The sequence below is a fragment of the Petaurus breviceps genome, unplaced genomic scaffold (assembly GCF_028583685.1).
Source record: "Petaurus breviceps papuanus isolate PSGF00001 unplaced genomic scaffold, PetGlider_PUasm1.0 189, whole genome shotgun sequence".
In the NCBI taxonomy this organism is placed as follows: Eukaryota; Metazoa; Chordata; class Mammalia; order Diprotodontia; family Petauridae; genus Petaurus; species Petaurus breviceps.
Window position 1 is genome coordinate 40,684,731 of NW_027185809.1, and position 25,690 is coordinate 40,710,420.

At 36.8% G+C, this 25,690-nt stretch overlaps 1 protein-coding gene across 12 annotated transcripts in view; it reads right to left on the bottom strand.

Annotated features, from left to right (window-relative positions):
• Positions 1-25,690, bottom strand: part of CEP128 (centrosomal protein 128) — a 576,359-nt gene that overhangs the window by 372,318 nt on the left and 178,351 nt on the right. The window lies entirely within an intron of this gene.

The window sequence follows — 25,690 nt, forward strand, 5'->3', positions numbered from 1 at the left end:
GAGTCAGGAAGAGGGAAGAAGTTACAGCACAAAAAAAAAAAAACCACCCTTAGGTAGTAACAAAAACAGCAGCAAAGGTATCAGAAGGAATTGGAGGGTGGGCTTGGATATATTATATGTTAGTGTTGTGATAAAGGGGAGAGATATAGCGGGATTAAGGTTAGAACTGGGATTGCAACATCAACCCTAAGCTATTTTATAAAGAATGAAGATTCCCTATCTCTAACCTCCCCTTGGTATACCTTTCATAGCTTAGTTTTAAACCCATTCAACTGAATTAAAATAAATGGAAGCATATGTAAAAATACTAAGAAAGTATACCATTGAAAATATCCTCTTCAGTAATAAAAACTATCAGAATTCTCGTTTCCTACATGTGTCTTCAGACGATTAATTTACCTTTGTTGCAAAAGTCAAGTCTACTAGTGTACAGGGTAGTACCATACTGGGGGCTAAGAAGTTTAGGACAAAGGTGAAAATGGTGTGGGTAGAAGAAATTTTGAATTTTCTTCACAAATTTACTATTCCAATAAAATTTTCTACTCCAGTTTTTTTAAATAAAAAAAATCTGTATTAAACACTACATAAATGAAAGCCCTTCATTCACATAGTGAATTGTCACTGCCATATAGTTCCAATGCAGATAGCTCTATTTTACATAAATTTATAGAGTATTTTTATTTGAAATTATTTGAAATTTTTACACCAAAGTTTTATTTTCAGGGGATTCATTAACTAAGTTGTCGCTGTATAAGAGACATATGGATAAATTTTAGGACATGAATTCCTTCTTAATGCATTCTTTTGAGGTTAAGGATAATCCCAAACCCAGCAACATACATGTCAATGTTCTAGGAAATACATCTCCTCCTCCAAAATAATAGGCCTTCCCACCACTCAGAGGATTCATGAACTTCCACAAAAGGTCTACATTTGAGATAGTGAAAAGCTTCAGAGCTACAGTTGCTAGTGCTAAAAACACTGAAACTAGCATCAACTCTGTGCTTTATAAAGCCAACAAAATTTTAAAAAATTCTATTACTAGACAATTACATATGCATTTGAGCGTCTGTTATAAGCACAGATAACATTATGTTAGCCATTATAATAAAAAAGCAAGAACATAACCCTAATAAATGTGAAATAAAATCCTTAACTCAGAACTTTCAAATGCAACAGAAGTTCTAATTATATCTGTTCATTGGAACAGGTCCTTCTGACTCCAAATATGGCCTCAGACATTTATCACAAAACTCGTTGTGTGACCTTGGACAAGTCACTTAACCCCAATTGCCCTACCTTCCCCCCTCCAAAAAGAAAAAAAAAAAAAACCAGAGGTTCTCCAGCAGCCAGCACCACACCATCCATATGTGGGACCATCAGTTACGACAAATGGAAGTTTTAAATACTGCGGATAAGTTCAATTTCCTTGGCAGTATACTTTCCAAGGATGTACACATTATAATAAGGTTGATGCACACATTGCTACAACCAGTTCAATGTTTGGAAGGCTCTACAGGAAAGTATGGGAGAAAAGAGGCATTTATTTAGACTAACTACCAGACTGAAGGTCTACAGAGCTGTTGTGCTGACCTCCTAGCTGTAAGCCCGTGAAACTTAGAAAGTATACCAGTGCCATGCCAGGAAGCTGAATTGCTTCCATCTGAGTTATCTTAGGAAGATTCTGAAGATCAAAGATCACCTATCAAGATAAGGCATTGGACACTGAGGTCCTATCTCAAACTAAAGTGCCAAACATTCAAACTCTACTTCAGAGAGCACCACTCCAATGAGCTGGCCACACTGTTTAAATGCCAAACATTTACTTGCAGAAAAGACTATTTTACAGAGAATTCACACAAGGCAAGCATTCACATGGGGGTCAGAAGAAGCAATACAAGAATACTCTCAAGATCTCTCTGAAGAACTTTAGAACTGATTGCAGGAAACGGGAGACAGTAGCACAGGACCACCCAGCATGGTATGCCCTCATCAAAGATGTTGCGCTCTGTGAGCAAAGCAGAATTGAAGTAGCCCAAAAGAAACACAAGATGTACAAATTTAGAGAATCCACCCCAAATGTTCACATAGACAATCTGTGCCTGACTTGTGGTAGAACGTTCTGAGCTCGTATTAGTCTAAGGAGCCACAGTTGGACACTGCAATTTGACTCTAACATAGAGATGCCATTTTGGTCATCTTCAAAAATGAAGAATGACAACCATACCATAACATACTTTCCAGGGACATACACAGAGATGATGAGGTCGACACATGCAACAACAATGACAAGAATAGAAGGGAGAAGAAAAGAGGAAAGAAACCTGAAGGACATATCTTGTTAGAGGGTATGATCTAGAAAAATAAGAGAGATTATTAGTAACTTGGAGAGAAAAGTTTCAGTGGAATGATAAAATGAGAAGCAAGAGGTTAAGAGAAAAAAGAGGTTAGGAGAAAAAAGTGAAGGCACCTATTATAGATGATCTTGTTTTTAAGGAGGTCAGCCACAAAGGGCAGGACAACAATTAGCAGGGATAGAAGGATCAAGTGAGGGTGTTTTCAGGATGGGGGAGGCATGGGCATGTTTATAGGCCATAGGGTTACCTGAAGCAACCCTAAGTCAAAAGCCAGAAAGAGGCTGAAAATAAATGAAAGGGGAGATAGCAGGGAGAAATGGAATGGGATTACTTGAGCGAGCAGAATGGTTAGCCTTGGTAAAGAGTAAGGCCACTACTTCATGTGAGACAGTAGTAAAGAAAGAGAGTGAAATATGAGCTAGGTGAGGACCAAGAAAAAGGAAAGAAGAAGGAGTCTGTGGTGAATGGTCCTACTTTTTTCTATTAAAAGCAAAGCAAGGCTCTCAGATGAGAGAGTGGAGAGACGGACAGCCTTGGGAGGTTTGAAGAAAGATGAAAAGGTGTTCAAACCTTTTCCAAGAGAAAAGAAGACACTGTGGAGAGAGGGATAGTGAGTTGATACAGGAAGTATGGGATGATTGCCTAGTAATTGTGAGGGCCCAGTTGAAGTTACTTAATATAAATTTGCAGGTGATCCACTCAGAATGGCTGCATGATTTTCTCCATCTTCCTTCAGTATCATATGTGCAGAAGTGAAGGCAGCAAACAGTGGGAGTGATCCAAGGCCGAGGGGCCGAGGTCTGGCTGGGCATAATCATTCATACAAGGGGACTAGAGATTTAAGAAAGGAACACAGTGTTGAGTTGAAATGGTTCAAGAAGATGTGAAGATAGAGAGGAGACAGTAACTAGCACAGGGGAGAAGGCTTGGGAGAGAACTGAAGAGTCAAAGGATTGAAGTCACTAGGCAGACAGAGTCAGAAAGAGAGGTGAAAAGCCATTAGATCATAGTTGGATAAGATTTTGAAACTCTTAAACATAGAGGTAGTACATTTGTGGGTGATGGCAACACCAAGGATGTGGTTATCATTGTGTGTGACTGACAAGGAGTAAAGGAATGCCTCACAGGAACTGCTGAATGCCAACAGTTTATAATCTTCCTGAAGCAACTGTTAGGGGTGGGGAAGGAGGCACCTTATCATATGTAGCCAGAACCATTAAAAGCACTGCCAGAAGCATAGAAGCCACAAAGGGTTCATCATTCTCTGCAAAAAATTTTCATTTAATATAAGCAAAATTATCCATTTTCCATCTCGTACTGCTCTTTATCTCTTATTTGGTCATAAATTCTTTATTTCTCCATAGATCTGACAGGCAAATTATTCCTTGCTCTCCTAATTTGCTTATGGGATCACTCATTATGTCTAAATGACATACCCATTTTGACATTATCTTGGTATATAGTGTAAGATATTGGTCTCTACATAGTTTTTGCCATACTGTTTTCCAGTTTTCTCATCACATTTTGTCAAATAGCGAGTTCTTATCCCAGAAGTTGGGGTCTTTGAGTTTATCAAACACTAGATTACTATAGACATTTACTATTGTGTCTTTTATAAAGACACTTATCTACCATTCTATTTCTTAGCCCATACTAGATAGTTTTGATAATTACCACTTTATAATATAGTTTGTTAAAAAAATAATAATAATAATATAGTTTGATATCTGGTACAGCAAGGCCACCTTCCTTTGCATTTTTCTTATTAATTCCCTTGATATTCCTGACCTTTTGTTCTTCTAAATGAATTCTGTTATTATTTTTCCAGCTCTATAAAATAATTTTTGACAGTTTGAGTGATATGGCACAGAATAAGTAAATTAATTTAGGTAGAATTATCATTTTTACTATATTGGCTCATTTTAGCAATGAACAATTGATATTTTTCCAATTATTTAGATCTGATTTCATCTGTGTGAAGTGTTTTATAATTGTGTTTATAAAGTTCCTGGGTTTGTCTTAGCAGGTAGACTCCCAAGTATTTTAGATTATCTACAGTTATTTTAAAATGGAATTTGTCTATCTCTTGCTGCTGGGTTTTGTTGGTAATATATAGAAATGCTATTGATTTTTGTGAGTTTATTTTATATCCAGAATCTTAGATGATATCAAAGAGTTGTTCATTATTTCAACTAGTTGATTCTCTAGGATTCTCTAAATACAACATCATATCTTCGGCTAAGAGAAATAGTTCTGTTTCCTCAATGCCTATTCTAATTCCTTTGATATCTTTTTGTGTCTCTTATTACAATAGCTATCATTTCTAGTACAACGTTGAATAATAGTGGTAATAATGGGCCTCCTTGCTTCACCCCTGATTTTACTGGGAAGGCTTCTAGCTTATACTTATTACAGATAATACTTGTTGATGATTTTAGAAAAGTAATACTTATCATTTTAAAGAAAGTTTCATTTATTCCTATGCTCTCAACAATTTTTAACAGAAATGGGTCTAATTTATGTTTATAATGAAAAATGTACTTTACCAGCTTGGGGCAGAGCCATGGTAAACTACAGGATTGTGAAAGGTATAGCTAACCTCAATTTTATCAAATAACTTTATAAAATATTTCAAATTACTCTCACATAAAAGAGATATATGGACTAGATAATATGATTAAAATAATTCAAAACATTAAATGATTGGACTCAAAAAGTAGTTGTCATTGGTACAATGTCAATTTATGATGTTCCTTCCCTCTGTAACATTTTTGTTCATGATGTATTTATCAAATTTAAATATGCTACAAATAATGGGAAGGATAATTAATATATTGTTGGAAATAATACAGCTGGAACACCAAAAGATTTCTACACTGGAGCTGAATATAATAAGATGAAATGAGTACTTGCAATTGGGGTTAAGTAACTTACTCAAGGCTACACGGCCAGCCATTTCTGGGTGTGGTGCCAAGTATCCGAGCCCAGACTTGAACCCAGGTCATCCCGACACTGGAGCTGGTGCTCCCACTCGCTGAGCCACCTGGCCGCCTCTCATACTTGGGTTTTAAAAAATAAATTTCCTAAATAAAAGATGGGGCAGGCATGGTTAGACAGAAATTTTTCTGAAAAAAATATCTGGGAGTTTTAATGGGTTACAAACTCAATGAATCAGTGGTATATGAGGCGGCACTAAGAAATGCTAATGTAATCTTGGGCTGTATTTCGAGACCCATTATCCTCATTCCTTTATTTGTAGAGGTGGGGGGCTATGGATATAGAACTCTATATATGCCTTCAGATCCAGATGTCGTATTGGTTAGTTTTGATGAACTGAAAGTTTTTTTCCTCTTTCTTTGTTATAAGGGGTGATTCTCTGGGGAAAGGAGGGGGAATGGAAAATAAGAAAGGAAAATAACCAAAAAACCAAAGTATATGTTAAAATATTTTAAAGAGAGAAGGATATCTTCAAGTAAGAGGTGGTAGTCCTTCTGTACTTTTTCCAGGTTATACCACATCTGAAGAATTTTTTTTTAATTTCTTTTTAAGTTTTATGTAAATCTTTTGTTTTTCTACATTATAAAAATTTACAAATTGCCTCCACTCTATGAGAGATCTCTTGTAATAAAGTAAAACAATTAACTAAAACAAACAACACAATGAACTTATCTGAAAGTAAAGGCAACATTCTACACCTCTAGTATACCCCCCAAATTTTATATCTAACTAACAGAAATCTATTTTCTCTCATTCTGTACCTTAAATTTAGCACTTCTATATCAGGAGGTGGATAGTATGTCACACTACTATTCTGTTCAAATCTTGCAAGGTCACTGTATTGTTCAAAGCTCTTATAACTTTCAAAGATACTAGTCTGCAGTGCTGTTATTATATAAATCATTTTCTCGGTTCTGCTCAATTTCATTATTCATCAGTTGATAGAAGTCCTCAGAATTATTTGTTTTTATAATATAGAAAGAATAGTATAAGCTGTTTTTCTGGAACTTTTTAATTAATTCACTCTATATCAATTCTTATAAGACTTTCCATAAGTTGGCAACTGATCTAACCATTCTGCAGAGCAATTTAGAACTAAGGTCAAAGGTAAATCAAACTACATATGCCCTTTGATCCAGCAATACCACTAGCAGATCTGTAGTCTAAACGTATCATTGAAAAAGGAAATGGAACCTGTTTGTGGTGGCTAAGAACTGGAAACTGAGGGGATGCCCATAAATTGCCAAATGGCTGAACAGGTTGTAGTATATAAACATAATACAATACTGTTGTGCTATAAGAAATGATAAACAGGCAGATTTTAGAAAAAAACTTGTTAAGACTTACAAGAATTGATGCTAAGCAAAGTGAGGAGAACCATGAGAACATTTTACACAGTAACAGCAACCTTGTAAAATAAACTACAACTGACTTAACTCTTCACACCAATATAATGATCTCAGATAACTACAAGACTCATGACACAAAATCTTATCCACATCCACAAATAGAATTGTGAAGTCTGAATGAAAAATCAAAGCATACTATTTTCACTCTCCTTTTTGTGTGTGTGTGCGTTTTTTTCCTTTTGTTCTATTTCTTCTTTCACAACATGACTAATGTAGAAATATTTTTTTTTATGTGATTGCAGATATATAACCTCTATCAGACTACTTGCTATCTTGTGGAAGAGTAAGGGGTAAGAGGAAGAGAGAAAAAACCGTACCTCAAAATCTTATTGAAAATGAATGCTGGGGGCGGCTAGGTGGCACAGTGAGCAAGAGCGCCGGCCCCGGAGTGGAGAGGACCGAGGATCAGTTCCAGCCTCAAATACTTAACACCCACACAAGAAAAAACTGGCCGTGTAACCTTGGGCAAGTTACTTACCCCAGCTGCTTTAAAAAAAAAAAGAAAGAAAATGAATGCTGAAAATTATCTTTATGACTTCTGGTGCCAAGATGGATGACTGAGAAAGGAACCCTCTGAAGGTCTCCTAAATTTCCTTCCAAACAACTAGAAAATCACCTCAGAACTGATCAGGAAAAGTATCAGGGATACAGCTTACCAGCTCAGTAGCAAAGGGCTATCTCACTGCACTGAGAGGGGAGTCAGGGTCAAGAGCAGCATAAGCAGACAGCCTCACAACAGTGTGCCTGAAGCAAGACTCCAAGCCTCTGGGAATCCAGCAGTGGAGCCTTACTACCCTGCAAGCCAGCAGTCTTCGCAGTACAGCAAGGCCCCAAACCAGTGACCCTACCCCAAGCATAAGCCACCATGGAGGCCCTGACCCATTACTGACCAATAGTAAGTCTGACCCTGTAGCTAGCCAAGAGTGAGTCCCAGCCCTGGGGACTACAAGCAGAGAGGCTCTGTTTCCACAGCAACCCAGCAGGAGGGTCAAACCCTTCCAGCAGAACAGCAACAAGATCTCTCTTCCAGGGCCAACCACCAGAAAGGCTGTTACAACAGCAACCCAGCATGGGTGGCCAGGTAGCACAGAGAGTAAGAGCACCGCCTCCAGTGTCAGAACGACCTGGAGATCGAATCCCAGGCTCAGACACTTAGGACCCACCCAGAAACACCTGGCCGTGTAACCTTGAGCAAGTTACTTAACCCCAATTGCTTAGGGGCAGCCAGCTGGCTCAGCGAGTAAGAGCGCCGGCTCCAGTGTCATCCAGGGATGACCTGGATCAAATCTGGCCTCAGATACTCAGCACCACACCCAGAAATAACTGGCTGTGTAACCGTGAGCAAGTTACTTAACCCCAATTGCTTAAAAAAAAAAAAAAACAATATCAACCCAGCAGTAAGACTGGAGCAGGCCAGCAGCTAAGCCCTACACCCACAGAAAGCCAACAGGGAGGTGCCACCAACCCACATAATCCAGAAGGCAAGCCTACCCTCCAGAGAAAGCAAGCAGCAAAGCCCTAAACTCCTGTGAAAGCCACCAGAAAAAAAAAGGAGCTTAACTACAGAAAGTTACCATGGTGACAGAGAGGCTCAAGACATAAACTTAGAAGAGGACAATAGTGTCAAAATAACTATATGTGAAGTTTCAAAGAAAAATGCAAATTGGTTTCAGGCCTAAAAAGAACTCCTAAAAGAGCTTAAAAAGGATTTAAAAAAGCAAATTAGAGAAGTAGAAGAAAAATTGTGAAAAGAAATAAGAATGATACCAGAGAATCAAGAAAAAAGAGTCAAAACCATGGAAAAAGATACAAAAATTACTGAGAAAAATGATTACCTAAAAATGGATTTGGTCAAATGAAAAAGGAAGTACAAAAGCTCACTGAAGAAAATAATTCCTTAAAAATTAGAATTGAACAAGGGAAAACTAATGACTCTTATCCCATAGGATAGAACTAGATGGCAAAATAGAAACTGAAAGAATCCACTGATCACTATCTGAAAGAGATCCCAAAATGAAAACTTCCAGGAACATCACAGTCAAATTCCATAGCTTACATATCAAGGAGAAAGTAATGAAAGTAAGCAAAAAAAAAAAAAAAAAAAAATTCAAAGACAGTGGAGATACACTCAGGAGTACACAAGACTCGGAAACTTCCACATTAAAGAACCAGAGGGCTTAGAATATGCTATACCAGAAAAAAAAGGAGTTAGGATTACAACCAAGAATCTCCTACCAGCAAAACTGAATATAATCTTTCTGGGGAAAAAGTGAATATTTAATGAAATAGAGAGCTTTCAAGCATTCCTTATTAAGAGAGAAGAATAAAAAATTTAACCTCATAAAACAAGACTCAAGGCAGCTGGCAGAGGCAGGCCCGGAAGGGGCCTGATCAACTCCAAGGGCAAGTCTTCCCACCAACCACAAGGGCAACTACCAGGCCTATCACCAAAGGGCTGGGACTGGAAAGAGCAAGATAAGAAACAAATACAGGGGCCCCTGTCCCGCACTGCAAACACTCCTGGGGCTACCAATGCATAGCCTAGAAATTTTTTTTTAAAAAGCCCCTTTCAGGACCTCCATAGACCAGGATGACAGAGTGAACCTCACCTGCTCGAACTCCCACCTCTTATCCTGAAAACATAGTAACTCTTGCCCCAGGGCAAAACCCTCTACAGTAAAGGCTTAGGATCCTAGAGGAAGGGCGTGGCTAGGGTCCTGCCTCAAAATGGGTAGAAAGCAGACTACAAAGACAAAGACTCTGGAGTCCTACTATCCTCAGAGAGAGGAACCAAACTCAGAGGGAGACAATGTGGACTCCACACCCAAAGCTGAAACATCAATAGGGAATGGGTCCCAAGCAAAGAAGGCTTTCCTAGATGAGATCAAAAGGAACTTTGAAAACAAAATGAGAGAGATAGAAGACAAAGTGAATAATTCTCTCAAAACCAAAATAGCAGAATTAGAAAAACATTATAATGAAGAAAACATCTCTCTAAAAGGAAAAGTGTATGATATGGAAAAGGAGCTCCAAAAATTGAGCAAGGAAAATGTTTTGCTAAAAACTAGAATAAACCAAATAACTCTATGAGGAACCAAGAATTAGTCAAAGCAACAAGAATGAAAAATTAGAAAAAGAGGTAAAATACCTAAAAGAAAAAATAACTGACCTGGAAAACAGATCCAGGAGAGAGAATCTGAGAATCATAGGCCTACCAGAAAATCATGATGAAAAAATGAGCCTGGACAACATTCTCCAAGAGCTCGTTAAGGAAAACTATCCTGAGATACTAGAACCTGAGGGTAAAATAGAAATTGAGAGAATCCACTGGACACCTGATGAAAGAGATCCCAAACTGAAAAGTCCTCGAAATGTTGTGGCCAAACTCAACGACTACCAGATAAAAGAGAAAATACTTCAAGCAGCCAGAAAGAAACAATTCAAATATGGAGGGTCCACAGTGAGGATAGCACAGGATTTGGCAGCCTCTACACTGAAAGATCAGAGACAGTGGAATACAATTTTCCGGAAGGCAAAAGAGCTCGGGTTACAACCAAGGATCACATACCCAGCAAGACTGAGCATATTCTTCCAGGCAAAGAGATGGTCATTCAACGATATAACACAGTTCCAGACCTTCTTGATAAAAAAGCCAGAACTCAATGGAAAATTCAACTTCCAATTATGAGATGCAACAGTGACGTAGAAACGTAAACAAGGAAAACACACACACACCCTGCTATTTGATAAGAGCAAAGTGGCTATAGATAAGTAGAGGGTATGAGTATAAAATACACAAAATGACGATTAAGAAAAAATCTTATTAAGGGCTACAAAGAGACTGCAAAGGAAGAAAGGGAATGAATGAAGTGGAAAAGGGTAAATTATGCAACACAAAGAGGTATAAAAACTGTATAGCAGAGGAAAAGAAGGGAGGGAGATGGGAATTATATGAGCTTTTCCCTCATTGGTTCTGGTGCAAGAAGGGTATAACAACCAGTTAAGCATAGGACTCTATGGAGAAGAAATGCAAAAAGTATCACTTTAGAGGGAAAGAGGGGAGGGAGAGTAGCTTTACATGAGATTTGTTCCTGTCACTCTTGGTGCGAAGAAGAAATAACATACTTCATTAAGTATAAAAATATCCTACAGGCAGTGGGAGGGAGAAAGGGCTATGAAAAGGGGGGGTAGTTAGTAGGGAGGGAAGAAGAAAGGGGAGGAAAAGGGAGGGGGGCTAAGGGAATACTGGGGGAGGCTGTGGTCAAAAAGAAAACTATTGAGGGGGGTAAGGGAAAAGGGGGAAAACTATGAACATTAACAGGGGTGGGAATAGGATGGAGGGAAAAAACAGATAACAATCATAACTGTAAATGTGAATGGAATGAACTCTCCCATGAAACTGAGATGGATAGCAAAATAGATTAGAAATCATAATCCTACAATGTGCTGTTTGGAAGAAACACATCTGAAACAGAGGGATACACACAGGGTAAAGGTAAAAGGCTGGAGTAAAATATACCATGACTCAACTAAAGTAAAAAAAAGCAGGAGTAGCAATCCTTATCTCAGATAAAGCAAAAGCAAAAATTGACCTAATTAAAAGAGATAAGGAAGAAAACTATATTCTGTTAAAAGGCATCATCGAGAATGAAGCAATATCATTACTTAACATATATGCACGAAGTGGTGTAGCATCCAAATTCCTAGAGGAGAAGGTAAAGGAATTAGTGGAAAAAATAGTTAGCAAAACTATACTAGCGGGAGACCTTAATCTCCCCCTTTCTGAACTTAATAAATCTAACCTCAAAATAAACAAGAAAGAAGTTAAGGAGGTGAACAGGATTTTAGACAGGATAGGTATGAGAGAACTCTGGAGAAAACTGAATGGGGATAAAAAGGAATATACTTTCTTCTCAGCAGTTCATGCCACATACTCAAAAATTCACCACACTCTAGGGCATAAAAACCTCACAATTCTTTGCAGTAAGGCAGAAATATTAAATGCATCCTTCTCAGATCATGATGCAATAAAAATTATATGCAAAAAAGGGCCATGGAAAGACAGACTAAAAACTAATTGGAAATTAAACAATTTAATCCTAAAGAATGAGTGGGTCAAACAAGAAATTATAGAAACAAGCAGTAATTTCATTCAAGAGAATGATAATAATGAGACAACATACCAAAATTTATGGGATGCATTAAAGGCAGGTCTTAGGGGAAGTTTTACATCCCTGAGTGCATACATGATTAAAGTAGAGAAAAGGGAGGTCAACAAATTGGGCATGCAATTGAAAAACCTAGAAAAAGAACAAATTCAAAATCCCCAATTAAATACTAAATTAGAAATATTGAAAACCAAAGGAGAGATTAATAAAATCAAAATTAAGAAAACTATTGAATTAATAAATAAAACTAAGAGCTGGTTTTATGGAAAAAAAAAACAAAATTGATAGACCCTTACTCAATATGATAAAAAAGGAAGAAGAAAACCAAATTATGATTATAAAGAATGAAAAGGGTGAATCTACCTCCAATGAAGAGGAAATCAAAATAATAATTAGGAATTATTTTTCCCAATTGTATGCACATAAATTTTACAATCTTAGGGAAATGGATGAATAGTTATAAAAATACAAGTTGCCCAGATTAACTGAAGAGGAAATAAATAACTTAAATAACCCCATCTCAGAAAAAGAAATTGAACAAGCCATCAGTCAACTCCCTAGGAAAAAATCTCCAGGGCCAGATGGATTTACTAGTGAATTCTATCAAACATTTAAAGAACAATTGATTCCAATACTCTACAAACTCTTTGGGAAAATTAGTGAAGAAGGAGTCCTACCAAATTCTTTTTATGACACAAATATGGTACTGATACCTAAATCACAAAGAGATAAAACAGAGAAAGAAGTGGCGGCCAGGTAGCACAGCAAGTAAGAGCACCGGCTCCAGTGTTGGAATGACCTGGAGATCGAATCCCGGGCTCAGACACTTAGCAACCACCCAGAAACACCTGGCCGTGTAACCTTGAGCAAGTTACTTAACCCCAATTGCTTAGGAGAGGCCAGGTGGCTCAGCGAGTAAGAGCACCGGCTACAGTGTCGGGATGACCTGGATCAAATCTTGGCTCAGATACTCAGCACCACACCCAGAAATAACTGGCCCTGTAACCTTGAGCAAGTTACTTAACCCCGATTGCTTAAAAAAAAAACACAGAGAAAGAAAATTATAGACCAATCTCCATCATGAATATAGATGCAAAAATTCTAAATAAAATACTAGCCAAAAGACTACAGCAACTTATCTCAAGAATAATACACTTTGATCAGGCAGGATTTATTCCAGGAATGCAAGGATGGTTTAATATTAGGAAAACCATCAGTATAATTGATCATATTAATGATAAAACTAGCAGAAACCACATGATCATCTCAATAGACGCAGAAAAGGCTTTTGACAAAATACAACATCCGTTCCTATTAAAAACATTAGAAAGTATAGGAATAAATGGAGCCTTCCTTAAAATAATAGGTAGCATCTATTTAAAGCCATCAGCAAGTATTATATGTAATGGGGAGAAGCTAGAAGCATTTCCCATAAGATCAGGGGTGAAACAAGGGTGTCTACTATCACCCCTCTTATTCAATCTGGTCCTAGAAATGTAAACAGTAGCAATTAGAGAAGAAAAAGAAATCAAAGGAATCAAATTAGGCAAAGAAGAGACCAAGCTATCACTCTTTGCAGATGATATGATGATATACTTAGAGAATCCTAGAGAATCAAGTAAAAAACTATTTGAAACAATGAATAAATTTGGCAAAGTTGCAGGACATAAAATAAACCCACACAAATCCTCGGCATTCCTATATATTTCCAATGAAATTCAACAGCAAGAGATAGAAAGAGAAATCCCATTTAAAGTTACTGTAGACATTATAAAATATTTGGGAATCTACCTGCCAAAACAAACCCAGGACCTATATGACCACAACTACAAAACACTTTTCACCCAAATAAAGTCAGATCAAACTAATTGGAAAAATAACAATTGCTCATGGTTGGGTCAAGCTAATATAATAAAAATGACAATTTTACCTAAATTAAATTATATATTTAGTGCCATACCAATTAATTTACCAGAAAACTACTTTATAGAGCTGGAAAAAATAGTAACAAAATTCATTTGGAAGAATAAATGGTCCAGAATATCAAGGGAATTAATGAAAAGAAATCCTAGGGAAGGTGGACTAGCTATACCAGATTCCAATCTGTATTATAAAGCAGCAGTCATCAAAACTACTTGGTACTGGCTGAGGAATAGAGGAGTGGATCAATGGAATAGATTAGGCACACAAGATTCAGAAGTCAAAGACTATAGTAATCTATTGTTTGATAAACCCCCAAGACCCTGGTTTTTGGGATAAAAACTCACTATTTGACAAAAACTGCTGGGAAAACTGGAATATAGCTCAGCAGAAACTGGGCATGGACCATTATCTAACACCATATACCAAAATCAAGTCTAAATGGGTGCATGATCTAGGTATAAGGGTTGACACTGGAAGCAGTCTCATAAAACAAGGAATAGTTTACCTGTCAGATCTGTGCAGAGGGAAAGACTTTATGACTAAACAAGAATTAGAGAACATTATAAAATATAAAATGGATAATTTTGACTACATGAAATTGAAAAGCTTCTGTACAAACAAAGCCAATGTAACCAAGATTAAGAGCGAGGTGGGAAATTGGGAAAGAATCTTTACAACCTATGTCTCTGACAAAGGACTCATTTCTAAAATATTACAGAGAACTGAGTCAAATTTATTAGAATACAAGTCATTCCCCAATTGATAAATGGTCAAAGGACATGAACAGGCAATTTTCAGAGAAAGAAATTAAAGATATCTATAAACACATAAAGAAATGCTCTTAATCACTATTGATTAGAGAAATGCAAATCAAAACAACTCTGAGGTACCACATCTCACCAGTCAGATTGGCTAAGATGACAAAACAGGAAAATGACAAATGCTGGAGAGGATGTGGGCAAACTGGAACACTAATGCATTGCTGGTGGAGTTGTGATCTGATCCAGCCTTTCTGGAGAGCAATCTGGAATTATGCCCAAAGGGCTATAAATACTTTCATATCCTTTGACCCAGCAATACCACTCCTATGGTCATATCCCAAAGAGATCACAGAAATGGGAGGAAGACCATGTGTACAAAAATGTTTATAGTAGCTCGTTTTGTGGTGGCAAAGAATTGGAAATTAAGGGGTGCCCGTCAGTTGGGGAATGGCTGAACAAGTTGTGGTATATGCATGTTATGGAATACTATTGTGCTATAAGAAACAAGGAGAGGGGCGGCCAGGTAGCACAGTGAGTAAGAGCACTGGCTCCAGTTTTGGGATGACCTGGAGATCAAATCCCGGGCTCAGACACTCAGCACCACACCCAGAAATAACTGGCTGTGTAACCTTGAGCAGGTTACTTAACACCGATTGCTTTAAAAAAATAAAAATAAAAAATAAGAAACAAGGAGCAGACGATTTTTATATTTACCTGGAGAGGCTTAAAAGAACTGATGCTGAGTCAGAAGAGTAGAACCAGGAGAAATTTGTACACAATTACAGACACAACGTACGTGTTATGACCAACTTTGATAGACTGGACTCTTCTCAGCAATGCAGTGATATAAGTCAATCCCAAAAGACTCATGATGGAGAGAAATGTGTGCATCAAGAGAAAAAACTAGAAAGAACTGAGTTTATATCCAGGTGGAAGCAAAATACCTGATCTTTTTCCTTCTCTTGTTTGGTTTTATGTCTTCTTTACCATTTTTCATTCCATCTGATACAATCCATCTTTATAACCTGACTAACATATAATATGAAAGTATTTACAGATCCTATACTTGACTATATGCCGCCATGGGAGGGGGACAAAATGTGAAACTCAAGGAATTGTGAAATTGAATCCTGTAAACTAAAAGGAAACAAATTAATTAAAAAATAAAAAAGTATAAAAAAATTAAAATAAAATAAGACTCAAAGGAAACATAAAAAGATAAAAAAGAAACAAGAAAGAAAAAGAATAAGAAATCCAATAACATTAAACTGTTTATATTTCTATGTGGCAAGATAATATTTGTAACAGTTAATTTTATTATTATAGGAGCAATTAGAAGTATATGTAGACAGAGGGTACGAATATAAGGTGATTTTGATGGGATGATACCCCCTCTAAAAACATAAATAAAAAAAAGGAATTAGAAAGCACATTGCACTGGAAGAAGGAAGGAGGAGATTAAAAGGGGTGAATTATCCTACATAAAAGAGGAAGGAAAGATCTACTATAATAGAGGGAAATATGGGGAGGTAGGATGAGGGGGCAAAGCTTAAACCTCACTCTCATCAAAACTGGCTCAAAGAAGAAATAATATACACATTCAGTTGGATACAGAAATCTATCTTACCCTAAAGGAAGGGAAAAGGGACAGAGATAATAGAAGGGGAGGGAGGGACTAATAAAAAGGAGAGAATACTGGAAAAGGCAGTGATCAGATGTAAAACATTTGTGAGGAGGGACAGGGTGAGGGGGGGCACGGTAAGAGAGAGAGGAGTAAAAAGTAAAATACAGCATAGGAAAAAAACCCCTATAGAGGAAATACCAGTTAGTTATCATAATTATAAGTGTGAATGGGATGAACTCACCCACAAAATGGAAGCAGACAGTAGAATGGATTAAAAAACAGATTCCTACAATATGTTGTTTACAAAAAACACATCTGAAGAAGGGAAATACACACAGGTTAAAAGTAAGGGGCTAGAGCAGAAGCAAATTTTATTATTAAATATTTTATTATTAAATGTTATGCTTCAGCTGAAGCAAAGAAAGCAGGAGTAGCAATCATGATCTTAGACAAAGCAAAAGTAAAAATAGATCTAATTTAAAAAAATAAAGAAGGAAACTGTATCTTGTTGAAAGTTACCATAGAAATTAAGTCATACAAATACTAAATATATATGCACAAAATGTTATCACATCTAAATTTCTGAAGGGGAAACTGAATGAATTATAGGAGGAAATAGATAAAACTGTACTAGTGGAAGACCTCAATTTTCCCCTCTCAGATAGATAAATCTAGATAAAAAATAATAACAAATAAGTAAAGTTAGATAAATCTAACCAAAAATAAACAAGAAAGAAATTAAAGAGGTGAATAAAATTCTGGAAAAGTTAGATATGATAGACCTCTGGAGAAAACTGAATGGGAATAAAAAGGAATATGCCAGTACTTGGCACCTACACAAAAACTGACCATATTTTAGGATGTAAAATCCTCACAATCAAAGGTAGAAAAGCAGAATTATTAAATGTACCCTTTTCCAATCATAATAAACTAAAAATTACACTGAATAAAGGATAATGGAAAGAGATATTAAAAATTAATTGGAAATTAAATTAATGCTAAAAATCAAGTGGGTCAAAAGACAAAATATAGAAACAATTGATAATTCATTAATGAAAATGACAACAACAAGACAACATAACAAAAATTGTGGAATGGGGCCAAAGAAGTACTGAGGGGAAAATGTGTATCTCTAATTGTTTACATCAATAAGATAAAGAAAAAGCAGATCAATTAAATGGACATGCAACTAAAAAAAGCCAGAAAAAGAACAAATTAAAAATTTCCCATTAAACACCAAAATACAAATCCTGAAAATCAAAGGAGAGATTGATAAAACTTAAACTAAGAAAACCATTAAACTAATAAATAAAACTACAAGCTGGTTTTATGTGGAAAAAAATAATAAAAAAGAAAAAAATATTAGTTAACTTGATTAATAAATGGAAAGAAGAAAACTGAATTACTAATATCAAAAAATGAAAGGGATGAAATCACCACCAATGAAAAGTAAATTAGAACAATTGTTAGGAGTTATTTTTTCCAATTATATGCCAATAAATTTGACAATCTGAGTGAAATGGATGAATGTTTATAAAAATATAAATTTCCCAGATTAACAAAAGAAGAAATGAAATACTTAAGTAATCCAATTTTAGAAAAGGAAATTAAACAAGCTATCAATGAACTTCCTAAGAAAAAATCTCCAGGACCAGATGGATTCACAAGCTAATTATATCAAATATTTAAAAAATATTTAATCCCAATATTATATAATTTATTTGGAAAAAAAAGACAGAGTCCTACCAAATCCTTTTATGACACAAAAAGGAGCTGATACCCAAACCAGGAAGAGCCAAAAGAGAAAAAGAAAATTGTAGACCAATATCCCTAAAGAATATTGATGAAAAAGTTTTAAATAAAATACCAGCAAAGAGATAACAGCAATATATCACAAGGATCATACACTATGTCTAGGTGGGATTTATACCAGGTATGCAGAGTTGGTTTTATATTAGGAAAACTAGCAGCATAGTTGACCATATCAATAACAAAACCAAAGTAATCATATGATTATCTCAATAGATACAGAAAAAGTTTTTTATAAAGTACAGCAACCGTTCCTATTAAAAACACTGGAGAGCATAGGAATAAATGGAGCTTACCTTAAAATGATAAATACTATTTATCTAAAACCATCAGCAGGCATTATCTATGATAGCAATAAGCTAAAAGCATTTCCAATATAATCAGGGGTCAAGCAAGGAGGCCCATTATTACCTCTTTTATTTCATATTGTACTAGAAATGTCAGCTATAGCAATAAGAGAAGAAAAAGAAATAAAAGGAATTAGAACAGGCAATGAGGAAACAAAACTATCACTCTCTGCAGATGATATGATGTTATACTTAGAAAATCCTAGAGCATCAACTAAAAAGATATCTGAAATTATTAACAACTTTAACAAAGTTGTAGGATACAAAATAAAGTCACTTAATCATCAGCATTTCTATATATTACCAACGATGTTTAACAGCAAGAGATAGAAAGAGAGATTCCATTTAAAATAACTGTAGACAATATAAAATACTTGGGAGTCTACCTGCCAAGACAACCCAGGAACTGTAAGAACACAACTATAAAACTCTTCACACAAATAAAGTCAGATCTAAATAAGGAACCCAATAAGCCAATATAATAAAAATGAAAATTCTATCTAAATTAATCTATTCAGTGCCAGACCAATCTATAAAAAAAAAAACATTTTATAGAGTTAGAAATAGTAATAGAAAAATTCATCTGGAAGAACAACAGCTCAAGGGTATCAAGAGAATCAGTATTTTTAAAAAATGTGAAAAACAGTGGTCTAGCCATACCAGGTCTCAAACTGTATTATAAAGCAATAATAAATGAAACAACCTGGTACTGGCTAAGAAATAGAGTGGTGGGTCAGTGGAATAGATTTGGTACAAATTATATTATACTATAAAATTACCATAGTAATTAGCATATGGTAAACCTGAAGATGCAAGATTTTGGAAGAAAATACTCATTATTTGACAAAAATTGCAGCCAAAACTGGAAAACAGTATGGCAGAAACTAGGTATAGACCAACATCTCATACTGTATACCAAGGTAAGGTCAAAATGGTTACATGATTTACACATAAAGGGTGATACCATAAGCAAATTAAGAGAGCAAGGAATAGTTAATCTGTCAGATTTATGAATAAGGGAAGAATTCAAAACCAAAGAAGGTAAAGACAGCATTATAAAATGTAAAATAGATTAATTCTGATTATTTTAAAAAACTAAAAGTTTTTGTACAAACAAAACCAATGCAATCAAAATTACGAAGAAAGTAGAAAACTTTGGGAAAATTTTTCAAGTATCTCTGATAAAGGCCTCATTTCTCAAATACATAAAAAATGAGTCAAATTTATAAAAATACAAGTCATTTCTAAATTGACAAATGGTCAAAGGACATGAACAGGCAGTGCTCAGACAAATCTAAGCTATCTATAGTCACATGAAAAATGCTCTAAATCACTACTGATCAGAGAAATTCAAATTAAACCGACTCTGAGGTACCACCTCATACCTATCAGCTTGGTTAATATGACAAAAAAGGAAAATTTTGGATGTTGAAGAGAATGACTGGTTAAGGGATTCAACCATTCTGCAGAGCAATTTGGAACTTTTCCCAAAGAGCTATGAAACTGCATACCCTTCGATCCAGCAGTATCATTTCTAGATCTATATGCCAAAGACAGCTAAAAGAAGGGGAAAAGGCCTATTTATACAAAAATGTTTATGGTAGTTCTTTTTGTGGTGGCTGAGAATCGGGAATTAAGCAATGCCCATTAACTAGGGAATGGCTGAACAAGTTTTGGTATATTATCATAATGGAATATTATTGTGCTATAAGAAATAACAAGCAGAATGTTTTCAGAAAAACCTGGAAAGACTTACATGAATTGATGCATAATGAAGTGAAAAGAATCAGGAGAATATTGTACACAGTAACAGCAATATTATTCAAAGAAGAACTGTGAATGTATTATATAGAATATATTGCTATATATTCTTAGCAATATAATGATCCAAAATAATCCCAAAGGACAAATGATACAGCATACTCTCCTCCTCTAGAAAAAGAACTAATATTGATTGTATACAATTTGAAGCATGCTATTTTTCACTTTCTTTTTTTCAAGTCTTCTTGTACAAAATGACTAACATAGAAATGTTTTTCATAGTTGCCTACATATAACCTGTATCTACTTACCATCTCACAGTGGGCAGAGGAAAGGGAGGGAAGGATAGAATTTGGAACTCAAAACTTTAAATAATTTTTTTTTTTTGCTTTTTGGAGGGCAACTGGGGTTAAGTGACTTGCCCACAGTCACATGGCTACTTTTTGTATTAACTGTCTGAGGCCACATCCGAACCCAGGTCCTCCTGACACCACGGACAGTGCTCTACTCACTGCACCACCCAGCCACCCAAAAATATATTTTTTTCATCTATCAAATGCTTTATTAACTTCTATTTACATCATTCATTTCTGCCAGATTTTGAGTTACAAATTTTCTGCCCGTTTTTCCCTCTACCCACCGCCCCAAAATGCCATGTTTCCCCGATAATAAGACACTGTCTTATTAATTTTTTTGGACAGAAAAACACCAGAGGGCTTATTTTCAGGGGAGGGCTTATTTTAATGAACATTGACAGCAATTTTAATAAACAGGTAAATGTGAACAAAAAAACGCACCTTTATTCAATAATGAATTCAATAAAGAACAGGATGACGCGCTCACTGCTGCAGCTCTGATTGGATGCAGCTCGGAGCGCGGCATGCGTTTCACTCGGCGGGGGGAAACGGTGCATACAGAGGGTACCATAATGTAGCGTGTAGCGCAGGGGATCACCTTCACTACAGTAGCAATCTCAATAGGGCTTATTTTCGGGGGAGGGCTTATTTTAGAGGAATCTTACACAGTAAGGGGAAGACTTATTTTTGGGATAGGTCTTATTATCGGGGAAACACAGTATAAGTATATATATATATACACATATTTAAACATTTGATTTTAAAACTGAATTCCAGATTCATTCCCTTCCTCCCTTGTCACCCACTCTTACTGGGAAGATAAGCAGTTCAGTAAAGGTTGTACATGTGTGGCTAATGCAAAACAATAACATAGTAGTAAAAGACTGACTATATTTCCCTCCCTCCTATCCCACTTCCCACTTGTTCTATTCTCTGCTTTGATCCCATCCCTTTTCAAACTTCCCTCCCCCCCCCCCAGCCTGCTTTTCCTCTCATCCCCTTCCCCCCTACTCTCCTGGAGGGTGAGATACCCTATTTAGTGTGTATTTCATTCCCTCCCCAAGCCAGATTCAATGGGAATAAGGTTGAACCTTCCCTTTTGCCTTGCTATTGTTCCCCACCATTGTAACCATTTTCCCTTGCCTCTTCTATATGAGATAGTTTACGCCATTCTGTCTCTCCTCATCTCCTCTCATTATATTCCTCTCTCACCTCTTAATTTTGCCTTTTAAGTATCATCCCTTCCTGTTAAATTGGTCCTATACCCTCTATCTATGTAAACATATGTATTCATATGCCCATATACCTTCATATATAGACATATATATGTGTATATATATACATATGTATATATAATTCTATTCCCTTCAACTATTTTCATACTGAGAAAAGTTTCATCAGTTACAATTATTGTTTTTTCCATGAAGGAATGTCAATAGTTCAACTTTGAGAAGTTCCTTATGATTTCTTTTCCCTGTTTACCTTCTCATGCTTCTCTTGCATCTTGCATCTCAAAGTCAAATTCAACTCTGGTTTTTTCATCAAGAATGCTTGAAAGTCGTCTTTTCCACTGAATGACCATATTTTCTCCTGAAACATGATACTCAGTTTTGCTGGGTAGGTGATTCTTGGTTTTAATCCCAGCTCCCTTGACCTCTGGAATATCATATTCCAAGTCCTTCAATCCCTCAGTGTAGAAGGTGCCAGATCCTGGGTTAGCCTGATTGTGTTTCCACAATATTCAAATTGTTTCTTCCTGGCTGCTTGTAATATTCTCTCCTTAATCTGGGAATTCCGGAACCTGGCTGTAATATTCCTAGGAGTTTTCTTTTTGGGATCTTTTTCAGGAGGTGATCAGTGGATTCTTTCAACCTCTGTTTTGCCCTCTGCTTCTAAAACATCAGGGCAGTTTTCTTTGAGAACTTCCTGGAGGATGATTTCTAGGTTCTTACTTTGATCATGGCTTTCAGGTAGTCCAATAATTTTTAAATTATCTCTCCTGGATCTATTTTCCAGGTCAGTGGCTTTTCCCATGACATATTTCACATTTCCTTCTATTCTTTCATTTGTTTGGATCTGTGTAATAGCATCTTGATTTCTCATAAAGTCATTAGCTTCCATTTGCTCCAATCTAATTCTGAAGCAATGATTCTCCTCAGTGAGCTTTTGAGATTCTTTTTCTATATGGCAAATTCAGCTTTTTAAGGCATTCTTCTCCTCACTGCCTTTTTGAGCCTCTTTTGCCATTTGAGTTAGTCTGTTTTTTAAGGTGGTATTTTCCTCAGTCAGGCTGTTTGTTGACTCTCATAATTCTTTCATCGTTCTCATTTCTCTTCCCAATTTTTCCTCCACTTCTCTTATCTGCTTCTTAAGCTCCTCTATGGCCTGTAACCAGCTTGTATTTTCCTTTGAAGCTTTTGGTGCAGGAGTTCTGACTTCACTGTCTTTCTTCCTCCTGTTCCATGCTTTGCTCTTTTTTGTCCCCAAAACAGGAGTGTAATGTTGGAATCTTCTGTCTGCTTTGTTTCCTTTGCCTGGTCATGTTGCCCTTCAGTCACTTGACCCCTGGGCTTTTTGCCACAGTAGGACTCTGCCACCAGACAGGGGAGCTTTTGTCCCAAACGCTGGGGTTTTCTCGGCTGCCGGAGGTATTAGATGGGTGCCCTCTCTGAGACCTCCACATGCTCTGGCAAGCTGGACACATGCCCCAGGACCTCTACCCTAGACTGCAATCCAGATCCAAGCAGGTTAAAGCAGAGCGATTACCCCTAAGACTGGTGCTTGGTCCCCCTACACTCTGCAGGCCAGGAGCTGAAGCTTCCACGTGGTTCTGGCTGGCTGTGCTGGTGTCTCAGCAGCTCCTGGTGGGGAGGGGCGGGGGGCCCAAAGTGGAAGCACTCCCTCTCACTGGGTCCCAAAGTCCACTGACCTCTCACTTTGTCCTTCACATCTGTCTGTTGATAATTCTGGAAAAGGCCACAGCTGCTGCTGATCTGGAGTCCCTCCTGCAGGCAGCTAGTCAGGCCCACCCTGGAGCTAAAACCTCTGGCTCACAGGGGGCCTAGGCTTGACTCCCAGAGCAATGCGATGGCCGATTCCTGCTGGCCTGCAGGGCTGTTCTCAGTGGAAGGTTAGCTTCTCTGTGTCATTTTGTGGGTTCTGCAGCTCCAATGTTTGTTCAGAGTCCCCTTTTTACATTGATTAGGGAAGGTGGAAGCCGGAGCTGCATTGGAGGTCTTGCTTCTACTCCGCCATCTTGACTCCATCCCCAAAAAATATTTTTTAAAAAAGGAAAAATAAAAGAACATTATCTTTACCTTTAACTGGAAAAAAAAACCATACTATTAATGTTACAAAAAATGTCTTTCTCTGCCTTTTTGACTATTTCCTCATTTCTTACAGCACAACAGTGCTCAATCATGTTTATTTACTACAATCTATGCTGAGTTCTGGGTATCATTTTAAGAAGGATGCTGACAAGCTGGAGAGAATATAGAGGAGAGGACAAACAAGATGTGATGAAGGGCCTTGAATCCATGTCACATGAGCATCAAGTGAAAGATCTAGACTGGAAACATGATAACTATCTTAAATCATCTAAGGCTCCTATGAGGCAGAATGATTAGAGTGATGGTTGAAAGTTCCAAAGTAGCAAAACTAGGTTTGATGTCAAGAAGAAATTTCCTAACAAGAGGAGCTATCCAAAAGTGGAATGGACTGCTCCTGAAAGAAGTGTTCTCCCCACCCAAAGGTCTTCAAAGGGACACTTGTTATACACATTACCAAGGGGATTCCATTTTGGCTAAGGGTGAGACTAGACTGCCACTGAGGTCTGTTCCAAAGCTGTCATTCTGTGATTATTTCTTTTACAATGAGATAACCCATGAGTTCCTGTGCTTCTACACCAGTGTTTAAAGGATGCTCACTTTTTCCTTCTGCATTGACATCATTTCTGCTTGTGATTCAATACTTTGTGATTGAAAACGTCCCATTCTCTTGGGGTCAACTTGTCCTACAATACACTAGGCCACTGAATCCTATCCATTACTTCTTTCGTCCTTTGAAAATTACTATCATAAAATCTAATTTGCATGCCAGATTTAGGCTCTTTTTTCCTCTTCTAGATTACCTCTTCTAGATATAATGTACACATAGTATTTACTTATCCCTCAACTTCCTCTCATTTCTCTATCACTAAATAGTTCCTTTGGCCACTCATGTTCATTCCAGAATAGCAGTTCCCCTCGTTACTCAATTCACCTTTCGAAGGATGAGATAAGGAGTAAGGAAAGACACAAATTTTTCAGATGCTCTACTTTTCGCAATGAGGGAGCCAGCAGATGTCCACACAACTGAAGTCCCATATCACAACATCAAGTCTCATTAATACTAATGATGTCAATTTTGTATTCTTACACTGGATCTCTCATTCACCCTGCCTACTGCTCATAATTCGTATATTTGTATAGAGGTATGAGACCAAGTTCTCATCTTGGGGACTGTCTCATAAACCACCAGTCCTCTCTTCTGCTACTTCTGTTCCTTTATGCACCTGCTAATCTCTGTAGTACCAGACTTTTCACAGACAAATAGAAATTTTTGTTCTCCTTTTTTAAAATCTTAAGTATACTTTTACCAGCCTTTGTTAAATATACTCAACACCTTGTTAAAAGTGTATCATTGCTATTTTTTAAGCCATGATCCAGAAATCAAAATCTCATTCTCAAATGTCAGCTTCTAAGACAGCTGTTCATTACTCAACCTGTCCTTCCTGAATCCTCTACCTTCAATTAGCAGTAATGAAGAAAATATCACTGGTCCCTCAAGATCTAATTCTTCCCCAGGATTTCAGAATCCTTAGCTATGTTTTCCAGACTCTTTAGAGTAGTATAATTTATCCCAATATGAATCACGAGAAGTGTATAACAGTCATGCTGTCAGACTCCAGATACACATTTCTGGGAAGAAAGCGGTTTTTGTCTGTTGTTTGTCAAGTGAGCAAAGAACTAGGTCTAACAGGATATTACTCATGAGGCTGATCATCACAAACCAACACAACTGTACTCTTCTTTTACTGGATGACCTCTCACCTGATGACACACAAATAACTTTACTTTCATGAGTACACTGGACACCTATAATCTACTGCTATCAATGTTCAAACAAGCCAATAAATAT